The following is a 17524-nucleotide window of genomic DNA, read 5'->3' on the forward strand; positions in this document are numbered from 1 at the left end:
GTCCCTTGCAAACGGGTTGATCTGTTCTTTCATTGAGTACTACCTTCTTTGGGCTAAGTCTTGTGGTAGGCTTTGGGGATTCAGAAGAATACTATGACACATCCTCTGCCCTCAAGTGACTCATGGTCTAGCAAAGCCCTTGGAAGGGTCATTAGGTATTGACTCTCCACGTTATGAGAAAGAAACAGCAGAGAGGGTATGAGAGCCCTTCACTCAGATTAGGAATCAGGAGGTGGGGAATTCCCAGAGAAAGTACTACCCGAAATGACCGGTAGGAGAGAAATGGGATGAAAATGGCGTGGGGTGGGGAGGGGGAAGTGTTGAAAGCCATCCAGGTAGAGGGAACAGCATGGATAAAGGTCCAGAATTTACAGACATGTGGCCCATCCAGGTGACTACAAATAATTTGCTAAGTCTAATATATGCTGAACATATGGGAGTAGTGAGCAATGAGAATCAGGAGGTAGACAGTGGCTAGGTATTATGGATTGAATTGTGTCTCCCTAAATTCATGTAACCCCTAATGTGACTGTATTTGGCAACAGGGCCTTTAAAGACATTATTACAGTTAAATTAGATCATTAGGGTGGGGCTTTAATATAGCAGGACCGGCGTCCCTATAAGAAGGGGAAGAGACACTAGGAGTGTGTAAGCGTAGAGAAAATGCCCATGTGAGGACACGTAGAAGGATGGTCATCTGCAAGCCAAGGAACGAGACCTCGGGAGAAACCAAAGCTGTCAACAACACCTTGATCTTGAACTTGTAGCCTCCAGAACTGTGAGAAAATAAATTTCTGTTATTAAAGCCATCCAGTGTGTGGTATTTTGTTATGGAAGCCCTAGCAGACTAATACACCAGGTAATGAAGGGATGTGCATGTGCAGCTTTATTCTCATGGCTGTGAGACATCACTAAAGGGCTTTAAACAAGAGTGTGACATAGCTGGGTTCTAGAGGAATCACACTGGCTGCTTTTGAGATCATATTGGAAGAGGAGGTGAGAGAAGAGGCAGGCCCATAATTAGGAGGCTCCTGCAGTGGTCTAGGTGGGGGATGATAGTACCTGAAATAGAATGGTAACAGTGGGGGATGGACAGAGGTCGATGGATTTAAGGCATGTTAACGGCAATGAGGGGCAAAAGGACTGGTGTGTGTGTGTGTGTGTGTGTGCGCGCGTGCGCGCGCACGCGTGTGTCCGTGTGTGTGCGTGTCGTGTGTCTTGTGTCACGTGCTGTGTGCTAGGCTCTTGGGACACACAGGCCAACCAAACATGGCTCCACTCTAGTTCCTTCCTGGATACAGCAGTCAGCCCAATACTTGCCTTGACATCTCCTCGATAGCTCTTCATCACTGGGCACTTCTCCGAGAACTGTGTTACAGCACTCTCCGCCCCACCACCCACTTACTCTATACTGTATGGCTCTTCTCTTGGGTTGGACAAAGGCAGACAAATCTGGCTCATTCCTGGCCAAAACAGTAACAGTAATGTGGCTACTCTTCTTACCTTGAGTGAAAGCCCAAGGAAGCTTTTGTTTTTCTCATTGAATCCAAAGGTCTGAAAAGAAGATATGGACTGCCACTGCACTGGGAGGCCCCCTCTCTCCCGGGCTGGAGGAGGCCTGACATTCAGTCAGTAATGAAGTGAACAAAGGTCAGTGTGAGATAAGGCCCTACCTCTAATCTTGTCTCTTAATGGAGGGCAACTGGTGATGTTGTAAAGACAAAGGTTGTCTTTGGCCTTCCCTCTCGTACCACTTGGGGCTCTCTGTCCCCGTTTCGGAGTGTCTCTCCCAGACACCCAGCAACCTCATTCTGCCGCATGTCTCTGCGTGCCCTCAACCTCCACATAGACTGGCCTTCCCTGGTCAGTACCATGTGCCTCTGGGCAGCTAGGAATTTGAATGCTAATGGAGTAGAAAGCTGAGTTGTGTTATGCATGTTCTACAGAGCCTTTCAGACTGAGGCCATTGGATAAACATTAAACACCGGCTTTAGCAGCTCCCGGAGCAGTTTGCTGTGATGTGTTCCTCAGCACGTCTGTCTGAGGCCCGTGCCTGTCAGCGCCCTGCCACTGAGAGGGAGAGTGAGAGCCTGCTGCTGTGGAGGGTGCCCACTCCTCTGCCGTGCGCCCCCTCTTTGGATCTCCATAAACACTATCGCTCTTGTACAGCAGCTGTCTGTGTGAGCTGGTCCTATGGAGCACGGTCCCCCAGGAAATAAGCTGGGGCTGGCTGAGGAAGAGGAAATGAATTCATTTCAGTATAGCACTCCTATTTTGATCAAGTCTGAAGTCAGTGACCCAGAAAAAACAAAGCTGGCAGAAATGACGTTCTAATTATCTCCGCTCTGAGAGCTGAGGCCAGGGCAGGGGCCGGGGACGGCACACACCTGGCAGGAGTCAGAGAAGGACATGTTTTGGACTCTGTTCTCTGCTGTCAAGGCTGCCTCTGAGATAAAGGCTGGTAGTTGGAAGATAAGCCGTTAAATTCTCCAACTTGCCCAACCCGATTTGAGTCAATACCATCGGTGTCATGTTTATTAGATTTAATATTGCCTCAAAAATACACCAGCCATTGTGTCTGTTTGTTTTCCTTTCTGTCAAATAAGTCACCCTCTGGCAGTTTCCTGTGACTAAAGTGGCCTTTGTGCTTCTGAAACAGTTCTGAAACACTTTCTGTACTAGCTACACAGAATCCCTTTAATTCCCATTTGATTTGGCTGCGCGGCTTGTCTGTGAAATCTGCTCAAATGAAAGATGCGTGGCTACTTAGTAGTCCAAGGTCTGCCTGTTCACAAACTGGACCTTTTCCCCTCTCTTAGGTTGTCAGTTCCTTTTATATCCTTCTCATGTGCAATACTCCCATTTCCTGGTAATTTTTCAAGGAGCTGGTGCTTTATAGCCACACAACAGAAGCACTATGTTAACTACCGAGGCCTTTCCATACCACACAACATATGGAACGGAGTCCTTGAGCAGGTTCTAGCAGTCAGAGTCAGCATCTATCAGTTGCAGAGAGACCCTGGAATTCTGTGTCGCCAAGGTAGGGCTAAGGTTAATCCCTGAGGGTTGCTGACATTTGTCCAACTGGTTTCTGGGGAGAAATAAACATTTCTTTTGGGGGGGGGGAGCAGAAAGGGATGTACGAGCAGCAGAGAAGCTCTGGAATCTCTGCCTAGTGACCCGGCCTGCAGGCAAACCATTTGGCCTAATTTGTGGTGGTTGCCCCACCTTGTAAAAATACATTAATTTGTCTGAAATGTCACAACATATTTATGCTAAACTAGCATTAAAGGTCATTGGTGTAGCCACCAGCTGGTGGAATGTGCCCATCTCCTGACCACATTCCCTGAGAGGTATCCCTGAGCAGAAAGGAGCTCTTGGTCTGGATGTCAAGCCTTGACAGCCCTGTGGCTTCCTCTGCTAATTGAAACTTTGCCTTGAAGGGACTTGACTCTCAGGTCAACCAGTCCCGTGGTTGGTTTAAAGATCCAGCTAATTGTGAGCCCAGTTAACAGTATATAAAGCAGCAGAGTCCTAGAGGGGAAAAATCCATATGTAAAAACAATATTTATTTATTTATTTTGAGAGAGAGAGACAGAGAGAGAGAGACTGTGTGTGTGTGTGTGTGTGTGTGTGTGTGTGAGTGTGCGCAACTGGGAGAGGGGCAGAGAGAGAGAGGGAGAGAGACAGAGAATCCCAAGCAGGCTCTGCACTGACAGCACAGAGCCCGATGTGGGGCTTGATCCCACGAACCATGAGATCACGACCCGAGCTGGAATCAAGAGATGGACGCTTACCTGACTGAGCCACCCAGGCGCCTCTGTAACAGCAGTATTAAATATGAGCCCTCAGTGAGACTAAAGTAGGAAATTCCTCAATTATAAGCTTAATCCAACACTGTTAGACACAGCATTGTCTACTTGGGCTCTCTGTATTGAAGACTGAAGGCCAGCTCCTTCCTGTACTCTGTGTAACCCTAGGCAAATGAGGTTCCCTCCAGGGGCCTCTGGTTTTGTTATCTGCAACAAGGAAAAGAAGCTAACGACGGTGTCTCTGTGAGAGTTACTGCATGGATTAAATGAGATAGTGATACTAGGTGCTCAGTGCAGTGCCTGGACAAAGTAAGGGATGGTAATTGGGATTAATATTAATACTGGTTTCAAAGTCATAGATCTTTAGAGCTAGAAGGAACCTGGTCCACGCAGCATTCAATGCAGTTCCCTTTCAGTTCTGTTTACCAGACTTCAGCTGCCCATATAACGTCTTTATGAATTTTGCCTCACCCATCCACCACTTGCACTATTATTGACTTAATACCTTTCTTTTTCTCCCCCAAATTTCTTTTTTTATTTTTTTTAACGTTTATTTATTTTTGAGACAGAGAGAGAGCATGAACAGGGGAGGGTCAGAGAAAGAGCGAGACACAGAATCTGAAGCAGGCTCCAGGCTCTGAGCTGTCAGCACAGAGCCCGACGTGGGGCTCGAACCCACGGACCGCGAGATCATGACCTGAGCCGAAGTCGGACGCTTAACCGACTGAGCCACCCAGGCGCCCCCCCAAATTTTTTTATTTTGAGAGAGACAGAGACAGCATGAGTGGGAGAGGGGCAGAGAGAGAGGGAGACAGAAAATCCCAAGTGGCTTTCGCGCCGATGGTGCAGGGCTCTAACCCATGAAACAGCGAGATCGTGACCTGAGCCGAAACCAAGAGTCAGACGCTTAACTGATGAGCCACCCAACTGCCCCGACTTAATATTTTTCTTTAAATTGACTTATTTTTTAAGTATAAATAGGTGCTGCCCCTTCCTTTGAACTGATCCTAGTCGATAGCATCTACAAAATTACAGGCCCACTCATCTGAGCCTTTAATAAAAGTAACTACTGTTTATCGAGTGCTTCCTATGTGTCAGGCTCTTTGTCCAGATAATTACTTTATGTGCTTAGAGCAATCACTTGAGAAAGAAACTCTTGACATCCCCATTTTTAGATCTGTGTTCTTAGCCCCTATGTCATCTGATTCTTCACCTAGAAGAGTGGATGCACTTCTTCACGTTCTCCTCGCCAATTCTGGTTTCCCCTTTACCTCATTTGAATCAATCTAAGAGCTGTTCTCTTTGGCTGAGAAGGTCAAAGCTTATTAGAGGTTGAGTGATTGGTCTTTGTTTCTGTCATTTGTCATCTTTCGGTTCAATGCTTTGTGGGTGCCTACTCGGTGCCAGGTGCTATCATAGAGGGAAAGAAAATAGGTCCCTGCTCCTCATTAGCTCACAGTCAAGTGAGGGAAGGCAGATCCAGAAACAGCTCATCTCAGTAAATGTGGTGAAGTGCCATGATACACATATGCCCAGAGTGACACGGGAACACTGAGGAGGGAGACTGGGGCATTGACTCCTAGAAGAGAAAATCCAACGTCATCTAAGGTACGGAGGTGAAGTGACGTGGGAGGAGTGACTTCAGCAGAGGGAAAAGAGTGAACAAAAACAGGAGCAAGAAACCATACGGGAGTGGGAAAAATAACACGGGTCTGGGCTGCTAGAACATAAGGTAAGAGTACTGGTGGTAATGAAGTTTAAATGTTTGCCAGGGACTAGGTTTAAGTTTCTCCACTGAGGCACGATGGTCATTTGAGGCCAGATCATTCTTGGTGGGGATGTGGGGAGGCTGTCCTGTGCATCGTGGGTCTCTGGCCTTTATTCACTAGATGTCAGTAGCACCTTCCCTAGAACCGGGACAATCAAAAATATCTCCAGACATAGCCAAATGTGCCCTGAAGGGCAAAACTGTCCACTGTTGGGAGTCCCTGGACTAAGCCATGGAGGGCTGTATACGCTGAGGACTGAGGACTTACACTGTTTGAGGAGTCTCTGAAGGTCCTGAAAGTTGGGGGGCTGATACAGTCAGGTCAGTCCTTTAGAGAGATCACTTAGGCTGCAGTTTGGAAGGCAGGCTGGAGGGAGACCAGACTAATGCAGGAGAGACAATTTGGAGGCCAGCTAGTGAATTACATTCATGTGTTAATATAGCATCCATCCAACCACCTGACAAACATCTGAGTGCTGACCTAGACAGGCCTAGTCCCTGCCTTCGTGGTACTTAGAGTCTGGAACACTGCTTCTCATTCTTTTTTTTTTTTTTTTTAAAACTTATAAAACTCTTTGAGAATCTGATGAAAGCTATGTACTCTCTTTGTAGGAAAAGGTTCAGATGCAGTGAAAGGAAGTGTTTAGGAGCTCAGGCTCTGGAGTTCAGACTTCCTGAGGTAAAATCCTGTCTGTTATTTGCTAGCTCTGTAATGCTGGAAAAACTCAGTTAACTTGCTTGAGCCTCAGTTTCCTCATCTAGAAATTGGGTAGAGTAATAATATCTTCTCAAACATTTATTATAGGCATTGAAAAAAATCTCCATAGAGCACTTACTTAGCATAGTGCATGGCACACAGAAAGAGCTCTGTGAAGGCTAACTATTTATTTATTCTTCTATGGAGCATGCCTGTATTTCTTCTGGTCCCTAAGTGTCGCAGTGTTCTCTTGGTTATCTCATGAACTGTTGAGTGCAATCACATAGTAGTCACGGTCTTTCAAAGTTCCCCTGCTTCTATGTCACCAGCCATCTCCCCCCTGTTCATTTATTCCATTTCTCAAGAATCCTTCTAAGCTACGTGTCCTCCAAGAAATTTGGCTTATATCGGGGTATATTATTTCACATACATTTGTCAGCCAATTTCACAGCTAATATTTTAGCTTATTAGTTGGATTCCCCACTGTTATTTGTGACAGGATTCCTGGTACAATTCCAAGTGCGGAACATGCTACTTCAATTACTTCCCTCTCTTCTGCCAATGAATATCTATTTATCCCATTTTAGGCACTGTGCTAGGCACGAGGGAGCCAGTCTAACCAAGACGTACTGGATCCTGCCCCCATGGAGTCTGCTAGCTCCATTTCCTTTATTTTCTAGTGTCCGCAAGGGGTTGCAAGTGACATACAGTAGAAGACCATTTCTGTTCCATTCCATCCACTTCAAGAAATTAACTCTCATGGAAGAGCCTCAAAAACGTATGTCACGACTGTTACTCTACTTTACAATTGGCGACGAATGCCAATAACTTCTTTTTCCGAAGTTTGCCCATGCTGCAGAAACCAGTTGTTTTCCAAAAGGCCCTGTCTCCCCACCCCACACACGACACCTCTAATCTCCGTCCTTTGCATGTTCAGCCTTATGGCTCATTTGAAAAACGACTCTGATTTTGATCTCTTAGGCCTCTTCAGGAGGTATTTCCGGGCAATGTATGATTACTTCTTCTGTAGTACACCAGCCCTGGGGAAGACACGGTGACGGGACTGACACCTCCAGATTGTTAGCATCACTTTTTGTCAGTTTTCAAATGGCCTTCTCGTTTCTTGACACTGATACTGTCTGAGCTTCTTCAAATTTATAAAAGAGTGAAAGAGCCGTCTGGACAAAGTTTGGTTTTCTGCAGTTGGAGAGCATGATGACACCTTTAAGAGTGACGGCTCTTATTGATCTGGCTTTTAAAAAGTGGAAATTATTAGAAGATGAAATACACCAGGATTACACGGACTTGTCAACTGGCAAATGATTTCCCATTTTCTCAGATCCGCACTCTTGTGTTTCTTTGAATAATAGCTGGGGAGTTTGAGGAACCTCTCAACCTTCGGTCAAATGCATTAGCATGGTCTGTCTTCATGGCTGCCCAATCTGAATAACGGACATTTAAGTCACATTATTCATTGCCGATGAATAGTCGGGATCCGTCTAATCAAGAGTTATGATTGGACTGAACTTGAGAATCATTCTGTCACAGAGCCTACAGATTAAATTACATCTACTCCAACGTTCTGAAAACATTTTGGTAGTGGAGGAACAAAGCAAAGAAAAACAAACAACAAAGAGCTTCAAAGTAGCCCTGGTGTATTTCATCTGCTAATAATTTCTACTTTTAAAAACAAGATCAATACGAGCCATCATTCTGAAAGATGTCATCTTGCTTCCCAACTCCAGAAAACCAAACTTTCTCTAGACGGCTTTAACAAATCTGAAGAAGTTCGGGCAGTATCAGGGTCAAAACAAAATGTTAAATTTATGGTTGCTAAGATGCCTGTGGCAGACGCTACTGGTTCTAGGCCTACCCTATCGCCCACTCTTTCCTCCTTAGTAGTGGGTCCCCATTCTTTAAACATCTGGGCACACTGCTGTCTACAACAGAAGGGATTCCGGCTCACTTGCAGTTCTGTGTAGCCGTGTGATGGAGTTCAAGGCAACAAGATGTAAGAGGAAGTGTGGAAGTATCCACATCTTTAAGGTGATGCTTTCGAAGGCTACTTAAGGGGAGCTGACCTGGTTGGAAGGAGGCTCTTTTTTGCCCTTCTTTCCATTCTGCAATATGAATATACGGGTTGGGAATTTTAGCAGATGTCTTAAACCACGGGGTGGCCACGAAAACGGAAGCTATGTGCTAGGGTGGCAGGGCGGAAATAGAGGAGCCTGAATCCCAAATGGCTCAGGGAGCTGCCATCCCAGTCTCGCACCAGACATCTAGTCTGGCTGCTTGTGTTGCTTAGGTCGGTGTTACGTTGCAGGGGGTTTCTGTTACTCTCAGCCTAATCTAATCACAATGAAGAAAATGTTCTGCTAGGTTTTGTTCTCGACTGGTGTTACTGACTATACCACTATGGTCAAACTGTTCTGACAGATTTTGAGTTCTATGTCTCTGGATAGATCACCGGTGTTTGCAAAATTAAATTAAATTGAAAGAAATTAATGTCTGAAAATGACTGACACATATGGCGAAGTCCACTAGGGCAGCCCTTTGTTAAGATGAGTAATTGCTTAAACTTAGTGATTAACCTGAGGCATTCTTGAATACCCAGTGCTCCATCTCTGGGTACTACAAGCTTCTTCCAGCTTCGTGACTCATTCAGACCCAATGCTTCTTTAGTATACCATAAATACACGTTTGCCTTCCTATATCCTGCACTAGGTCTGTGAGTCCTCAAGGGCAAGGATGAGGTCTCATTCATTTTTGTATTCCCAGGATCTGGTATTACAGCTGGCAAATGTTTGTTGAATGAAAACATTACTGCCTCATCGACTGGACCATTTGAAGTTCACGAAAGCATTTAAAAAATTACAAAATTCAAGGGTGCCTGGGTGGCTCAGTCGGTTAAGTGTCTGACTTTGGCTCGGGTCATGACCTCACCGTTTGTGAGTTCAAGCCCCGCATCGGGCTCTGTGCTGACAGCTCAGAGCCTGGAGCCTGCTTCGGATTCTGTGTCTCCCTCTCTCTCAGCCCCTAACCCGCTTGCGCCCTGTCTCTATCTTTCTCTCGCTCTTAAAGATAAACATTAAAAAAAATTAAAAAAATTAAAAATAAATAAAAAATTATAAAATGCAAATCGGTTGTAAGAAAAACTATTTTTCATCAACACGTTTGAGTCAGTAACTCTGGGTTTCAAGAGACCCACTGAAGTTAGTGGGAATTGGCAAATTTCCTCAACCTTAAGAAGTGCATTTCCTACTTCCTCCATGTTTTAACTTTTCTGAAGTGAGAATGTGTCTTATTAATTAATGCATACATTTAATGGAACATTTCTTCCCTACCACCCAAAGTTGTCAAATTGATGCTATCTCTTACGATCCATGGTGTCTTAGAATTGAGGACATAAGGTATTCCCGCTTTGGTCTGTGCACTTTGGGGATCTTTGGGACTCTTTCAAGGAGGTCTGTGAGGTCAAACTATTTTTTTTTAATAATACTATTTGCTTTTTATACTTTCTCATGAGTGTACAGTGGGGTTTTGCAGAGGGTACCTGTGGCTAGCCTATCAAAACATTCATGATTTCAATTTTTTTTTTAAGATTTAAGTAATTTCTGGGGCGCCTGGGTGGCGCAGTCGGTTGAGCGTCCGACTTCAGCCAGGTCACGATCTCGCGGTCCGTGAGTTCGAGCCCCGCGTCAGGCTCTGGGCTGATGGCTCAGAGCCTGGAGCCTGTTTCCGATTCTGTGTCTCCCTCTCTCTCTGCCCCTCCCCCGTTCATGCTCTGTCTCTCTCTGTCCCCAAAAAAATAAATAAACGTTGAAAAAAAAAGATTTAAGTAATTTCTACATCCAGAATGCGGCTTGAACTCAGAACCCAGAGATCAAGAGTCACGCGGTCCACAGACTGAGCCAGCCAGGTGCCACCACAGTTTTAATCTCTAATAAGGAAAATACGAATAGATAAAACCCACATACAGAAAAGTTCTTTGAGGTCCCCACCAATTTTTAGGAGTGCAAAGGGGTCCTGATGCCAACAATCTTGAGAGTGGTTATCCTACCGGAAAAGAAACAGCGAACGAAGCCATTCTGTTATATAAGAGTTTCATTCAAGCTCATTAAGGAAACAAGCATGCATCCCTTCCAAGATGGTTCCTGGGGCCATAAACTCTGTCCAAAAGCACACTGACAGAGTGGCTGAAAATCTGTACTTCCTCTAGAGACCCAAGGCCTGATGGGTGCTATAAAAGTTTGTTCTCACAGGCTCCCTCAGAGCAATCAGCACGTACACACTCTCTCTGAGTCTGCTGTGTAATTGCCACTACCTCATCTTAATAACAGGCATAATTGCTCTGAGTTTCCGTCGACCCTTTCTTGCATCTCCTCTCCGAAGCCTCAATTTTGGAAATGGCACTTGTGAATACACAGAATGTTTAACCACTTCCAGTTTTCAATTTACAGTCAAAGTCATCTATCAGCAGGAGATGAAGGCCCAGTGTGAAAACTACAGAATGTCCTTCAGACTCCACAGCTAATTTGTTTGTAAATTTGATTGTTATTGTAAGAAGAACATATTGTACATGATGCTACTTGCCGATTTACTGTTTGTGTCTCTCTGTATCTTGGGTTTTATCGTTAGAGTCAAAGAACTTAACCCTTTTAGCACTTCTGTGGGCGGGGGAGGAACATGAAAGCTTTACTGTCTTTTCCTTTTGAGGGTCTCTCTTGTTTTAATTTCACATGTATTTATGAAATACCCACTGTATATTCAGCACTGTGGGAGACATGCACACAGAAGGCAAGACAACCAGAGAACGGTCCACGGTATCGCGAGATAAAATGTGGGGGCAGGTGATGAGACCCTAAATTCTGAGTGAATTCAGTCAGGAGAAGGCCACCGTGGGTCTTCATGCAGTGGGAAGTGGGGATCTTGTTTTCCTGAGAGCCAAGGCTTTGCCTGAAAAGGAGCCAAGGACTTAGAAGAAGCTCCTGGAATCATTCTGCGGTTTCTTCCTGCTGAGAAGTTGCAGAAACTTGTCTTTTGCAGGTTGTTAATATCATAGTATTGGCTCGACAGAATAGACCGAGCTTCCAATTCCCTTTGGCATCTAAAGCAATTTACAGGCCAGAAGTATGACTGCACAGCTTTTATGAAATGGTCTGATTTCATTGATCAGCCACTCCAAGATTATGTTTTCATTTTCGTAGCTATGGCTAACCCTTCTTTCTAGTATAATATTCAGGAAAGAACTATTAAAAAATTTCACCATGGAGATGTTAAGATATAAGTGGGCTGGGTTCTGAAGGGGAAGAGAAATATCACAACTCACGATGGCTCTACTCAAAAGTTCATTTCAAGTTAGACCAGAATTCCACAGATTGTCTCTCTTATCTTAACTCTGTAATGTTTCCAAATGATAAGGATACTAATAAGAGCAGATGGCCTAATGAACATTTAGAGGAAAGATTTAACTGGTCCTATTTTCATTAGGCCTCCAGTGTGCTTCTGGGTTTTGCCCACCACTTCCCTGTGTGTGATACAAAACAGCACGCACTCAACAGATGGCCCAGCTCAGGCTTCATGCTTCCAGAGCTCTGGAGACTGGCCACCTGACCACTTACCATGTGTACAGAATCATTTAAGGAAGCAGGCAGGCTACCGATTTGAGCCGGAACAAAAGCAAAAAATGGTGATGAATATTGAGTACCCAAGCTTCAACAAGAAGGGAGTCAGAATCACTCTCGCACACGCGTCGAAGAGCTCTGGTTGAGGTTTTCCAATAACACCTCCTTATGGATTCAAGAATGATGAAATCCTCTGTGGCACCCGGTCCACTCCAATGAATGTTTCATCCAAACCGTAAGCACATCTGAGTGACTCCGCCAGCAACAATGACATGGAAGTCTAACACCTCATTGCACCGTGTGTTAGTTATTAAGCTATTGTCTCACAGCCCCAAACTCACCCCTTTGGAAGTTGCTTTGTGATGCTGGGGTTGGGACTCTGCTAACTCCATTTCTTTTTGGCCAGCTCGATTTCTGATAGAGCCTGACAATATGGGAAATAAAGCGATTCTGGAAAGCTAGAGGAGGGAGAAGGGACTTGCTCCTTCCTGCTTGCTTTCTGTTTCAGTCAGCACGGCTGCAACAGTAGCTCTTCATCTTGGCGGCAGGAGCTGCCTGCACGTTCCAGCTCCTATCTATACCCTGAGAATCAGTCTCGTCATGCCACCTCAGAGGCACCAAAAGCAGCTGGCTGGCCTCCTCTTCTCAGAGGAGAAGGTCCCACTTGGAGGGAGCAAATCCTTCTAGGTTGACAGCTCCAACCGCTTTCCTTTGTTTCCCCAGCCCTAGAGGTGGTGGCTGATACCTGCAGATATTATTTCCACCTTTTTTTTCAACTCTTTAAAACCCATGCAGCCCATTCCCTGTATTAAATTCTCTCTGTTCAAATAACTAATGTGATTTCCGGGTTTCTTTTTTTTCTTTGAGAGAGAGAGTGAGAGAGAGACAGCACAAGGGAGATGGGCAGAGGGAGAGAGAGAGTGAGAATCCCCAGCAGACTCCACGCATCAGTGTGGAGCCCAATGCAGGGATCGATCCCGTACCCTGGGATCATGACCTGAGCTGAAATTAAGAGTCGGATGCTCAACTGACCGAGTCACCCAGGCGTCCCTGACTTCTGTTTTTCTGACTGGATTTTGACTGATATTCACAGCATGAAGCCACTTACAAGGACTGAGGAAGAACAGTACCCATTGTAAGCCAGTGGTTAACAGGAAACTAGTAAGGGTGAACAAGAACCGGCAAAGAACCAGAGAAGTCATCAGTCACTAGCATCCTCTGCCATATCTACTGGTCTGTGAAGCTGCCATGTCCAGAAAATACAAGTATGAGATAAATCCACCGTGCTTGGCCACTAGGGAGTTGGTTGTGATTGGCTTTAACCAGAGCTTCTCTGACTCTCTGGAACTGCCATATTGATGTCCTTATACTCTAGAAACCTTTCACTCTTGTGATTTTTGAGGAAGATTTCATGACGGATCGTGCCACCTTCCCACATGCCTCTTTTGGAAACAGAGTGCTGTACTAAATGGTTTCGAAGGTTGGCCATGACAACATTTCCTATGTGCTCGGAATTTACTTATAAATATTAATATTTACGTATAAGTAAAAATACATTTACTACTAAATATCCTTTCTATTCCTTCTTGCTGGTCTCCTTGTGAAACACTGGGACTGCTCCTGCAGAACCCTCTTCTCCTTGATTTGGAGTTGGAAGTGTATTCTGAGGTGGACCAAACATCTCCTCTTTTCATGTATCTCAAGATAAACACGTCTCAACAGATGTGGCCTCTTGGTAAATGTTTTATATATCCCCGTGTTCACTTTTCCAAATATACTAACTTCTGCATGGAAAGAGGACACTCCTGCTGACAGCCAGAAGAACTGTCTCTGAATTGTGTTTCCATTTAGTAAAGATGGGTTGGCACTGATTCATATACTTTCCCTTCTTGTAGTTAACGGAGACCGGGGCTCTGTTTAAAGGTATGGTCTGAAATATAGTTAGGCCAACTGGCTCACATGAAGACTTAGCCTAGGATGTTGGCCACATAAGCCCTAACTGTTAACCACTGAACTTACCAACCAGATATTTTTCCATATCTGAGAGAGTTTCAGGTTTATTTCAGGTCATGGCGCCTGCCGAGCAAAATGTGTGGAAGACTGAGTGGTTCAGAAGTAGTTTGCAAGCTTTGCATCTTGTGACTCTCCCTGAACTTTGAAGATGCTTTTCCTCTGGTGCTTAATAGTTTTAATAAGAGCTAACGTGCCATTGTCCTTTGTGTGGAAAGAGGACACTGCTGAGGGAGTTTTATTTATGTGATAAATTATGTTTTCGATATAGCATTGAGCACGGTACTTGACTTTTATTTTAAGGCCCCTGACAACTCTGGCCATTTGCTTGTGTGCAGACATTTCAGCAGAATTTGGATGTGCTGGAGTTGAAGATGTTGGCCTGCTGTTCTCTACTTCTTATATAAACAACCCGAGCTGTCACTTTGGAGGGAGCAATGCAAATATCTCTGAGAATAGGTTATTCCCTGATTGTGATTTTTCCTTAGAGGTGCAGGCCTGAAAAATGCAGTTAAAAAAAGAGTTTAAATGAATTTGGAGAAGGGAAATGATATTTAAAGGAACTCTGTGGATCATCTCATTGCAATGCTTTTCCCAGTGTATTATTCTGTTAAACTTGGGCTATTACATACCTGAATTTTTGAAAACTGATCGACATGCTTGGCACCTGAATATCTTAATAAAACAGAAGGGTCACTGGATACACAAAGCCACTCATACATTAAACTTGCTTCAAAAATCCTAGGATACTGCTTTCTTCTTATGAATATGTCAGCCTCATAACTTCTTTCTTTTTGATTTCCCACTTAGCTGGGAGCCTTTTGTTTTGTCTTGGGAGAGTCATATTCTCCACATTGACCTAGATAAACTGTCTTCTTACTTATCTACTCCCGTATTTATTTATTTATTTTCGTGAAATTGACCTACCTAGGATGGCTGCAGGCTACCCACAGAATGAGCTGTTTTTTTACCTTTTGATCTCAAAGTCATGGAAGATGACCTAAAATCTACACATATCAAACTCATACATGTATGGAACTCACACGACATTCCAGCCTTAGCTCCACAGTCAGTATGACACTTCTTGAGAGTAGAAAGAGAATGAAGGATTTGGAGCACCATTCAACTGACTATAGTGAACATCCTGTAAGTGATCCAGACAGAGCTTCACATCAGCATTAGGCAGATGAAACCCTCTGTGAAGGTTACAGCAGGCTGAGACCAGTCTCTGGAGCACGTGATTGGTTGTAGCCCATCAAACTCATCTACGGGCATATGCATGCCTCTTTTGCAAAAGGTATACCCATATACCAAGGACAGAAGGGAAGATCACACAATTTCTATAGCAGTCCCAAACTTCTTCTTGGTCCTTTTTATCTTGGTTTTGTAAATGATCGGTTTGATTTTCTGTTCTGTGGATGGAAGGTCAAATACCACTGCTACTACTACTTGCTTATTGAGCACTTATGAGCCAGGCACTTTGCTAAGTGATTTATACCTATTATCTTACTTAATCCTCACAACTTCCCCATAGCGGAACATGACATCATCATCCTCATTTACAGATAAAGAATTTTCCCCAGGGGCACACAGCTAGCAAGTAGTGGATCTGGGATTCAAACCTAGGTAGTCTCTGATCCCAACCACCATGCTTTACTGACTTTTTCTATTGGTTTCACGATGAAGGAGAGTCTACCCTAGAGGCCTGATTTTGTCTCTTGCACTCTCTGTTAAAGGATTAGAGGAAAGTCTGGCTCTCCTTTTCAATTCCAGAAAGTGTTCTCCTGCACTTGACTGAGCAAGGAGAGTAGGTTTGTACTGAATGAGCAACAAATAACATTATCCAGGAATGCATTTAAATTAGAGACTGACAACCGCAGATAATACAAAATCAGAATAACCACCTTGTGGACTTATTTTGTTCTTGTGTCCTCCCGTTTTAGCAAGCGCATGATGAATTGACAGAAAATAGTTCCTGAAGATGCCAATTAACATCTTACATCATCCCTTATATTTGTAAAGTGGCTCATACTTTTCCAAGTGCTTTCACATTAAAAAAAAGCGAGGACGCTTAATCAACAATTGGGTCATTTATTGAATTAGCCTTCATAAGGAGGAATAATTAACCAGCTCTAAAATTCTAGTGTTTGTTTTCCAAGTGTCGTGCTGAATCTGAAATTATAGAGAAATCTCTTTTGGGTCAACAAGTAGACAAAAATGATTTATTTTTTTCTACACTGCCATATTTCAGAGGAGGACAGAATAAATGATTCAAAAATAGATGTTCTTTTTCTAGAATATAGAAATGGCAACAAAAAGTAGTGTTTATTTAGCATTATTATGTAATTTCAGGCATAAACGCTAACGGATCACTCGTTCACAGGTGAGTAATGTGGACAGTCACTAGGGACTCTTAAAGAAAACTTTTATAAATGATTCTTGGTGCTGCTATCAAATCAGAGTCTGAACAACATTAACTGCCATCTTATGCTCTTGTGACAGCATAATTTGATTGCTACTTATATCGACATTTATGCCACCGTCTTTCCATATGCCACCCACCTAACTGGTGTGGCAGATGAACACATAAAAGCCAAGGTTACACGTAATGCCATAGGACCTCTCTCCTCCGTTCTGATCAACACTAAATGTACAGTTGCGAGTGTCTTTCGAAAACCAAAGTTCTTTCGTATTTGTTTTCTTGTTTAGCTATCACAACAGCCTCAGGAGGCAATATGTGTTTTTATCCCACTTTCTAGTGGTGAGGAAGCTCAGACCCAGAGACCTTCAGTTGACGGAGGTCACACTGCTAATAAATGGCAGAATCTGGACTCACAGTCAGGATTCTCTTACGTTCTTTTTACTTGACTTGCTACATTGGTCAAAGGGAAATAGGTGATTAGGTCATTGGCCAGGGAACTTTAGTAAAATATGTCCCAGTAATCCTGAAGAAAAGAAAATATTCCAAGCTTATAAACGCATCTGGCAGGAAGCTTGCTCATTTTTAGTAGCCATCGCTTTCTATTTTAAACACTTTCACATTTAATGTTCCTGATAGATTGAGGTCTTTGAGAAGATGGCTACATTAGCAGTGCCATGGCTGATGTAGACTGAGCTCGCTCTTTGCCTGGTAGAGACTAGCACCTGCCCTCACTCTCATTTCTGCATTTATAGGATGAGGTTTCAGATCAGCGGGAGGGACTGGCTGTGACTGATGGGGATTGACTGAGTGCATGTGGCTCAGATGAATAGAGCAGAACATCGCTGATTTAGGACGCTTACGTTGGGACTGCTGCAGCAACCAACTGCTGAGTAGGTAGACTGCTGTACAACTGATGTTGTCCAGGCATGAGAACAGTGAAAGGAAATGGGAATATCCACTGGAGGTTTGGTTTGTATGAATTTTTTATTGTTACTGTTGTGAAAAAACCATGTAAGATTACATTGATCATCTCAACCATTTTGAAGTGCACAGTTCACTAGTGTTAAGTGCATTCCTATTGTCTGCAGCAGATCTTTACGACTTTTTCATCTTGTGACACCGAAACTCTACCCATGAAACGTGAATTCCTTCTTCCCCCCATCCTTTGGTAATCACCTTTCTACTTCCTGT

General features: G+C 44.0%; 1 protein-coding gene across 3 annotated transcripts in view; it reads right to left on the reverse strand.

Annotated features, from left to right (window-relative positions):
- TENM1 (teneurin transmembrane protein 1) overlaps positions 1-17524 on the reverse strand; it is a 555347-nt gene that overhangs the window by 45833 nt on the left and 491990 nt on the right. The window lies entirely within an intron of this gene.

Source organism: Lynx rufus, unplaced genomic scaffold, assembly GCF_022079265.1.
Source record: "Lynx rufus isolate CCGP_SWC_20201006 ecotype Redwood Valley unplaced genomic scaffold, mLynRuf1.p SCAF_19, whole genome shotgun sequence".
Classification (NCBI taxonomy): domain Eukaryota; kingdom Metazoa; phylum Chordata; class Mammalia; order Carnivora; family Felidae; genus Lynx; species Lynx rufus.